Here is a 10,380-nt window from a genome sequence, read left to right on the forward strand (position 1 = left end):
TCTTCTCGTCTCCATCGAGTCCCTGGTGGAAACTGGTGCTTGCTGGGTTCGTTAGTTCACGGGACTAATCAGATAAAATGTGTCTCCACATGTCTTTTGCAACCCGAGGATGGCTGGAGCCAAAATCTCTCCATGATTTGCTTGTCTTGGTCTGGTTAGGGTGCCACCCCACCACCGCCCCCTTCTTCGTCATGGGAGCCTTTCAAGGATGACGGGTTGCTGTTTGGATGAGGCCGACATTGACGAGCCCGCACTCCCCTGGAAGGGTTTGGAAAGAACAACAGGAACTCTCAGCAACCCTGTGGAGCTGGCAACCACCTGGTCAGCAGTTCGAATCACAGCTGCTCGGCTGGAGAAAGAGGAAGCTGGAAGGTGGAAAGGCTTGGAAACCCAGTGGGGGCAGGTCTCTGCTGTCCAATAGGATCACTCTACGTCGGGGCAGGGCTGGGGAGATGGAAACAATGTTTCCCGAATTGTATCGACCTACACAGAGGAAATGTTACCAAACAATCGCTTCACAGTTTGATCGTTTGGTTGGATCAAGGTTTCTGCGAGGTTGCTGCAATACTTTTTAACTTGCCCGTCTGTCTATCAGTTTGCGTCTTGAAATTTGTGTCCTGACGCCCCGGGGTCTCCCATGCTGTGTGAGTCCAGGGGGGAGCGACTGTCAGAACAATCCAACGAAGATCTGCAAAAGAGCTCCCTCCAGTTTAAAAAGCCAAGATGTCACTTGGGGCCTGACAGGTGCCTGGTCTTTTCACCGGCATGCAGAGGGTGGAACAGGGGGAGGAAGAGGGAGAATCGGGGTTTTCGGGAATCCTGGCTACATCGTGGACTTCTAAGATAATGGACACATTGGTCTTAAAAGAAATTCAGCTGGAATGGATGCCCCACAGGAACTAGGTGGGGGAGATTTCTGCTCTTGGGAAAGACCAACTACAAAAACAAGGGCTATGTTTGGTAAAGTAGGGCTTCCACACAATGAGGGAAGCCCCCAGTGCTGTCAGTCCGGGTGCACTAGAGAAACAAATCCATACATACTCACGTGTGTGTAAGAGAGAACTTTATATCAAAGAGTACTTGTATATTAAGAAGACAGCCCAGGTCAGGTCAAGCCCATACGTCTCATATTAGCTCATATGTCCGACACCAATCTATAATTTCCTCTTCCTTATCATTTCCTCTGCAGACTCCTGCAACACATGCAATGACGCCGAATGCAGGAAGATCCCAGGCCAGTGGGTGGAAAGTCTTGCAAATACAGTGGTGGTGGAAGCTAGCTTCTCAGCAGTGGCGTGGGTCCCCACGTGCCTCCTCCAGCTCCAGGGCTCTGGTTCCATCAGGGGTCTCCATGTGGCTTGTCAGCAGGAAGACAAACAGAGTGTGAATGTATCTGGCCTCCAGTGAGCTATTTATTTCCTCGGTTGCCTCCACATGAGGTCATCAAGCTGCGACCTGATTGACAGGCTAGACTCCACCCCTCCGCAAGTTGACAGGAGAGGATGTAACTGCCGCACTAGGTGAGCCAAAAGCCGAACGGTGGATTCCCACAGACAAGCAGTCACGAAGGTGGCACCGGCGGGGCCTTCTCATGTATGTTCTCATTAACTTTCAAGCATTCATCCAAAAAAAAAAAAGTTTTTTGTTCTGTGTCCTAGCGGAGAATCAAAAGTCCAGGAAGCAGTTTGCCCTAAGGCTGCAGTAACGGGCTCAAACCCAAGAACAGCTGTGGGGATAACAGGGACTGGGCTGAAGAGCTGACCATTCTGTTGCACCGAAGAACAACATAGGGCCTAGGGGAGAAAGATGGGCCTTTCTGCTCCCGTCAGATGAACCACCTGGGAACTCACAGGGGCAGTTCTACTCCATCTTCATTCACTGCCGGTTCAGAGTGCCCCTATCAGACAGGGTAGAACTGCCCCTGTGGATTTTCCAGACGGTCACTCTTGACGGCTTGGCTTGTGGTTTCGAACTGCTGACCTTGCGGTTAGCAGCCAACTCATAGCCACTCCGTCACCAGGGCTCCTTAGTCTCTTCTATGGGGTCGCTACAGTCAGCACCAACTTGATGGTGGTCAATTTTCAGTAACGTGAGGGCCAGGAGCCCTGGCGGCATAGTGGGCCATGTGCTGGGCTGCCAACCACAAGGTCAGTGGTTTGAACCCACCCGCTGCTCTGTGGAGAGAGATGGACCCTTCTGCTCCTGTAAAGATTTAGTGTCGGGAGCCGGGGGTGGGGGTGGGGGGCAGTTGTACTCTATGTCACTGTGAGTCAGAATCTATTTCGTCTCAGTGGGTTGGGTTTGGGTTTAACATGAGGGTTGGGGAAAGGAGGCTGGACATCCACCCCCTGAGCCCACCCAGCTCTAAGAGTGTCAGCAAGGCTGAGCAAACACAGAAGCAAGGGTTTCTCAGCAGCCTGATCTTGCTCTCGGTCTCTGCTTTCTTGACCCTCCCTGACATTGCTTTTTTATGTTCTCCGAACGACCCTTTCACAGGGGTCACCTGACTCATCACAGTAGAAAAATTACAGTGATGAAGTAGCCACGAAAATAATTTTATGGTTGGGGGGGTCACTACCACATGAGGAACTGTCTGAAAGGGTGGCGGCATGAGGAAAGTTGAGAACCCCTGTGTTAGGGTCTTGTTAATTGTGTTTCTGCGTAGAGGGTGGTCTGCATTTTCTTACATTGCCTCTCAGGCACGCACAGCTCCCACAAAGGGAGCACACACGGGATGGGTGGGGGAGAAAGCATTTTGCTCCCTAGAAATTGAGCGTGTAAAGTATATTTAATTAAAATGATAAATCTGATTTCCAGTTTTGTTTTTACTACTGCTAAAACTAATTTATTTTATGCATCTTTGCAGAAGCCTGCAAGCCATCAAACTCGAGCATATTAGAGCTGCGAGGCACCTCAGAGATCTTTCTGGGCCAGACCCTGCGTTTTATAGACCTAGAAAAGGAGTCTCAGGCTGGAGCCAGCGCACTGTCGGTGGCGGACGCCCAGCAGGGTGGGCCTGACTGCAGCGCACTGGTGACTCTCAAGGGGAGGAGCCAGCAGGCTCCGGCTCCCTCTCTCTGTAAATGCCACTCCCCGGCAAACACTGGCGCGCTGATAGCGCCTGGTTAAACTATTCCCCGAAAGGTCTGCCATTCAAACCCACCAGCGCCTAGAATCAAGGGAGAAAAGACTTCGAGGCCAGGCAGCTCCGGGGGACCGTTCTCCTGTGCCCTGTAAGACGCTGCGAGTCTGAATTGATTGGACAGCCGCAGGAGGAACATGCCAACACAAGCCTGCAGGGCGGGTTGGAGCCCAGCACCTCCTTCACCTGCCCCCTCTCTACCCCTCCCCCCCCAGGTATCGGGGTTTCTCCTCTGCCCTCTCCAGCTCTTGCCCTCCCGCTGACCCTCACTAGCCACAGCCCTGACTTATCAGGCAAGATCATTTGGTGAGATTTCTCTCCACTCTTGGGCTGCCGAGTCCCCACTCTAGCTGAAGAGCTGACCAAGATGCTACTGCAGTGGTGCTCCAGCTTCCTCACACCGCCACCCTTTCAGACAGTTCCCCATATGGTGGTGACCCCCCACTCATAAAATTATTTTCATGACTACGTCATCACTGTAATTTTGCTACTGTGATGAATGGGCGACTCCTGTGAAAGGGTCTTTGACCTTTGACCCCCTCCCCCAATGGGGTCGCAACCCACAGGTTGAGAACCGCTGAGCTGTGAATCGCATTTTTAATGTCATTTTCTTTTTCTTTTTTTGGCTTCATGTGAAGTCCCCAGGTGGCAGTTCACACCCACCCAGAGGGGTGGGAGAGGTTGGCAGTTCACACCCACCCAGAGGGGTCTCCAAAGACAGGCCTGGCTTCTCATTGGCCATGGCCTTGAAAACCCTATGGGAAACACAGTTCTACCCTGGCACCCAGGAGATCGGCACCCGGGAGATCGGCATGGACAGGGATTGACTTGCTGGCAACTGGTTTGTTTGTGTGTTTTGCTTCAGACGCGACTCGTGTGTACAGTAGGCTGTTCTAGGGTTTATGAGACATTTGTTCAATTATCCGAATAGGCAAGACATCCTCACGACACAAAGGTCAAAAGGCATATGCTGCTGTCACTATTATAATTTGACATTTTATAGTCCTTCCCATCTCTGTCCCCTGGCAACCCACTTGGTGTAATAGATGCCGGTCACTTCCTAGAGGCCACGGGGGTTCTCCTTTCTTGGCTGATTTGCTGAGGCAGTCTGTGCATGTGCAGATATATATACTTACAGGCTAGTGCAGACCACACACACACACACACACACACACACGAGGTCCCTCGCCTCTGTTGACACATATGGTGGTGGACCATGAACACAGTAGTACAGATGTGTTAAGAGCCCAGAAAATGCCCTACAGGAAAGTCCAGAGGCCCCCGAGCCAGCTAGTACCGAGTTCAACAAGTTTATGACACGAGCTGTGTGCGATTTAAGCTACAGAACTCAGAGAAGTCCAGGCCATTTGATTTTTATCATCATGCCTCCCTTAACACTTTTATTACACAGACCAACAGAACAGTTGGTTGCTCTGCTCTGCTGGGGCCCGAACCTGAATCTCAGCTTGACTCTTGGGAACCTGGAAGAGACAGACAGACCGATTCCAAACCCTGCCTGACGTCAGGGCCTCAGTGAGTTAGCTCATCTCTCTCGGAGCCTCAGTCTCGTTTGTGCAATGGCGACCATCAACTTTACCTTGTAAAGAAAACCCCAATCCTCACAGTTGGACCCACAGGTAACATGATGGTAAGTGGAGAAAAGGTTGAAGTTGTGAAGGATGTTGTCTCGCGTGGAAGCAGCAGGGAAGAAACCAAAGGCACATCGCATTGGGTAAACCTGCAGCAGAAGAGCTCTTTAAAGTGTTGAAAAGCAAGGAGGTGGCCTAGTGGTGTTGCCCAGGGCTGTGATCTGTGTGGTCAGTGGTTTGAAACCATCAGCAGCTCCTCAGGAGACAGGCTGGGCTTTCGACTCCTGTCAGCAGCGGGGCGTCTTGGGAGCCCACAGGGGGTGGTGGGAATCAGCATCGGCTCCTGGGCAGTGGGTTTGGGTTTTGGTTCCTATGGAAGACTAAAAGACCCAATGGCAACTGAGAGCAGGAAGGTCAGAGAAGGCTTCTTGGAGGGGTGGTTCCGCATGAACACGAGTAGGGTTTGGTTGTGGGGCGACCTCAGACAGGCTCAGAGCACAGCCAGCCTGAGCCTGAGTCTGGGGAGCACAAGGTGAGTTGAAAGGATGAGGGAGACTCTAGGGGCACAGAAGGGAGTTGTGGGAAGCGGGGAGATGGTCCTTGAGGGGTTTGCTGTGGGATTTTATCTTGAGAATTTTGATGCTGCGACCCCAGTTCAGATGTCAACATGGTTTTTTTCTGTTTTGTTTTTTGTTTTTAATCATTTTATTAGGGGCTCATACATCCATTGTGTCAAGCACATTGGTACATTTGTTGCCATCATCATTCTCAAAACATTTGCTTTCTGCTTGATCCCTTGTTATCAGCTGCTCATTTTTCTCCCTCCCTCCCCCCGCCCTCCTCCTTCATGAACCCTTGATAATTTATAAATCATTATTATTTTGTCATATCTTACACTGTCCGATGTCTCCCTTCACCCACTTTTCTGTTGTCCGTCCCCCAGAGAGTGGGTTATATGTAGATCCTTGTGATCAGTTCCCCCTTTCCAACCCCACCCTCCTTCCACCCTCCTGGTATCGCCATTCTCACCACTGGTCCTGAAGGGATCATCTGTCCTGGATTCCCTGTGTTTCCATTTCCTATCTGTACCAGTGTACATCCTCTGGTCTGGCCAGATTTGTAAGGTAGAATTGAGATCATGATAGTGGGGAGGAGGAAGCACTAAAGAACTAGAGGAAAGTTGTATGTTTCATCGTTGCTACCCTGCACCCTGAGTGGCTCATCTCCTCCCTGTGACCCTTCTGTAAGGGGATGTCCAGTTGCTTACGGATGGACTTTAGGTCCCCACTCTGCACTCCCCCTCATTCACAGTGATATGATTTTTGATGCCTGATACCTGATCCCTTCGACACCTCGTAATCACACAGGCTGGTGTGCTTCTTCCATGTGGGCTGTGTTGCTTCCGAGCTAGATGGCCGCTTGTTTACCTTTAAGCCTCTAAGACCCCAGACGCTATATCTTTTGATAGCCGGGCACCATCAGCCTTCTTCACCACATTTGCTCATGCACTCGCTTTGTCTTCAGCGATTGGTCAACACGGTTGTTGTGATTGTGATTGTTAGGTACCCTTGTGTGGTGTCACACTGACCGTGACCTCTTGGTGGTCAGTAGAAGAAAATGCTGCTGGGTCCTGGGCAGTCCTCGCCATGGTTCCGAGGCTCGAGCCCATTGTGGCGGCCACTGTGTCCACCCATCTCGTCAGGACCTTCCTTTCTTACGCTGCCCCTTGACTTTCCCCAGTATGATGCCCTTCCCCCCCAGCCTGGATGTCAACACCAGCAGGGCGTCCATAAAGCTACCTGAGAGACTCCGGCCTGGGTGAGAATGAGCCTCCCTCGTGAGCCGACTTTGTCCAGCCAGCACTCATCTATGGGTCTCGACCAGGTTGCCCAGTGACCAGTCTGGGCAGCAGAGTCTTCCCTCCCGTGGGACCCCAGGGCATGCCTGTGAGTGCTCCTTGGAGCCGTGACACAAGGGGAACTCATGGTGGCTTCTTCTCCCTGCTGGGATGAAGAGGGCATGTTAGGTCTCTGGGAGACCAGAGACAGGGACCCAAATCCGGAACCGAAAACCCCGATGAATGAGCCTCAGGTGCGTGCCTTGGGCCCCTGGCACCTCCTAGGGTGCCTGGTGTCTCGGAAGCTGTCCGTCGTTATTTGAGGCGGAGCGAAGGGTCGGTGACTGAGGACGGCGTTTGTCCATTGTGGTGTCAGACAGGCCCCTACCTGCCAGGCACTTCCTTCCTAGTGGGGAGTGGGTGGGAGTGGCCGTGGAATGCTACAACAATAACATTTTTCATTGCTCAAGTTTGAGGCCCAGAGGGAACCTGGGGGGTGGTGTGTGCCAACTCCGGAGCAGGTGAGGTCTCTGCTGGACGGAGACCTGCTCTGGCCTGAAGAGACCCCAGGCTGGCCCTCTGCTCAGCAGTAGCTTTTCCTGGGGGAGTGAATTGTGGGTTTGCCCAACCTGGTGCTGGCGACTGCTTGTGGAGGACAAGCATGGCCGTCCCTGGACTGTGCCCAAGTACCTTGTCCCACAGGCTCCCCATGCCTCCACGCCGTCCGGCTGGCCATGGCCACGGTGATGTTGGTGCCTGTGGGCTCTACGACTCCTCCCTGCTCCCCCAGTGCCCAAAGATCTCCGGTGTTCAACTCTAATCCTACCTTCTTCCCTCTCCCAAGGCCCAGGAGCCTATCAGGGTGGTCTCTGCGTGGTTTTACATTGAGCCTCACCACTATCTCTGTCTTGTCCTGTGGGGGCTGAGTCTGGGGGCTCAGAAAGGCTAAGTGGCTTGTCCAAGGTCACACAGCCAGGAAAGACCGTTGGAGTCGGAACCCTCAGATTCTCTGCTCAGTCTGCTTGTCATGGTGTCCAGGAGCCGGGGACAGACCCTGGTCTGTCCTGGACCTGCCCCACCCAGGAGGGCAGGGTGAGGGCGTGGCCAGTGCCTGTTGAGGACCCCCTGCCCCTGACTGACTCAGGTGGCCCGTCCTCAGAGACAGGAGCCACTGGAGGCTCCGGCTTGGGCTTCCGCACATCTGCAGGCAGATGTCCCGACAAGGGCCCATCCTGTGACTTCCCAGGGGTGGCGGGGTGTGCATTGATCTGGAACCCTGCGGACTTGCCTTCCAGGAGAAAGGAAGCCACAAATGGGGCTAGAGCGAAAGGGCCCATTCCTGGGGGGGGCAGGGGGGATTATTGTTGATAATAATTTATTTTAATAAATGAATACGTTATTTTATTCCTTTATTGAGCAACTATTACATGGCAGATATTATGCTAGGAGATGGAAAAGCACTTACTATTAAAACACACACAACACAACACAACTCTCACTACCACTGAGTCGATTCTGACTCGTAATGACCCTACAGGACAGGATAGAACTGCCCAGGGTTTCCGAGGCTAGGAGTAGAAGCCTTTATCTTTCTCCTGGTGGTTTTGAACTGCTGACCTTTTGATTAGCAGCCCTGTGCTACCAGGCCTCCTGAGCACTCACCATACTCAGTCACTGCCATGTAGTCACAGCAATCCTCCAGGACTGGTTAAAACCGCCCCTATGGGCTTCGGAGACTGCAACTGTTTGCAGGAGTAGAAAGCCTCGTCTTTCTTCCGTGGAGCTGGCTGGTGGTTTCGAACTGCCGACCTTGTAGTCAGCAGCCCAACACATAACCACTATGCCACCAGGGCTCCTTGAGCACGCACCTGAGTCAGGTTACATGTCTTACATGTTAACTCCTTGACTTCCCATCTCACTCTCGCAGGGCACAGAGAAGTTAGATCACTTGCCCGACGACGTCAGAGAGCTGGTGAGCAACAGGGCACAGAGGAGTAGGTTCATGCTGACAGCACAGCGGACCAGCTCTCCAGAAGCTGGACTCTCCGTGTCTGGAAGCCTTTCAGCGGGTGGGGCGCAGGGGAGGAGGCGAGTGAGCCAGGTCTTGTATGATCCCTTGTGTCCAGAGAAACAAGCATTCCAGGTTGGCGAAGCAGCATTTGAAAAGATGCCGAAGCCGACAAGGAGCTATGTCTCCCAGTGAGGTGACCAGCTTGGGAGGACCAAGGGTAGGACTGGGGAGGGTAGGGTTTGGGGGGGGCCCGTGCTTCGGAGCTTGAATTGTCTCCTACGGGCAGTGGGGGTGGGGCAGATAGCCCAGTGAGCAAGGCAAGCATGGGGTGAGTCTGGGTTTGCCTCTGAATCATTTGTGGACAATTTCACGTTTTTTCCACATCGAAAATTCTTCTTCTGGATCTGGCTGGCATCTGCCTGTGTCCCGACCCACTGCACCTTCCGATCCAATCAAAGCCTCTTTCTAACTTTACGTACCTCGTACCCAGTGAGCAAGGTCAGCACGGGCTTATTTGTGCTTCCTTACAGCTCTGTAGTGAAGTTTCACCTGGGTTTCAAGGGGGTGGTGAAAAGCATACACAACTGTCCACCGGAAATTAGTACGGACGCACGCGTCAGGCCCTGCTGATTGTGTGAGCCCCCCACCCCGCCCTGTCAGGAGCGGTGGTGCTCCGGCCTCTCTTGCCGTGGAAGGTAAGATGATGTTGTCTGTCATCCAACCCGAGGCTGGTTGTACCCAGGGCACTTTGTACTGAGTGGTGGTTAAAAGCCAGGGCTCTGCAGGCTGACTCCCCAGACTTTGCCTCGGTTTCCTTGTTGGAGAACTGGGTGTGAAGCTAAAATGAGATGCTATCGGGGTCAGACCCTCAGGGAGGCTCCCATTGTGTCCTGGTCTTGACATCTGTGCACCATGTCCACCACAGCACGGTTCCCAAGAGCAAGAAGACAGCCAGCCTAAATGCCTACACACACACACACACACACACACACACACACACACACACGACATATGCTGGGAAACAAGTATGAAATCCCGAAGCACCTCGTGGCCTGAACGGGCCTGGAGAACCTTGTGGAGGTGAAGTTAGCCAATCACAGAAGAACACCTTTGTACGAGGAGGAGACCGCTGTTAAATGGAAAAGGAAACGGACAACAAAGCCAAGGTGGGCCTTTCAGACAACCGGAACAGACTTTGGAGTTTGCCAAGGGCGGGGGAGGGCAAGGGAGGAACGATGAAACAACAGAGGAGATGGTTAGATGGGTGTTAGCTGGGGTGAAGGGGAGGGTGTGGTTCATGGGAGCAGAAGTGAAATTAGGGGCAGTGGAGGGGTAAACGATGGGGGGGGTCTGATTGTGTTGAATCCAAGCTGACCTGCTGCAACATCACCCCCAGTCTGATTTACAAACAAACAACCCAAACCCCACAGAACGCTAATCTTTCTGGGCACAAGTCTGCTCCCCAGGATGCGTCCAGCCCCCCATCACACCCTAGGAATAGAATACTCTCAGGGTTTGAGGTTCTCGCCACCGCTGTTGCGGATGGATCCCGGCTTCCCGGGCCCTTCCCACTGCACCCACCTCCTAACGCTCAGTGCCCCCCCTCCCCCACCTGTGATTACCATAAACCCTGGGAGCGAGCTGCTGGCTTGACTGGGCGAGATGCCCCTTTGAAGTCTGAAGCCAGCTTTGCAGCCCCACACACTGACTTCTGAGAAAGCTGCTTCCCATCAAATCCTGCCGCCAACAAGACTCCCCTTTTAGGTATTCCTGCCAGCTCCGTTTTATAATCTCTTACTGG

Source organism: Echinops telfairi, unplaced genomic scaffold, assembly GCF_000313985.2.
Source record: "Echinops telfairi isolate 266 unplaced genomic scaffold, ASM31398v2 ScPeMD7_7458;HRSCAF=8496, whole genome shotgun sequence".
Lineage (NCBI taxonomy): Eukaryota > Metazoa > Chordata > Mammalia > Afrosoricida > Tenrecidae > Echinops > Echinops telfairi.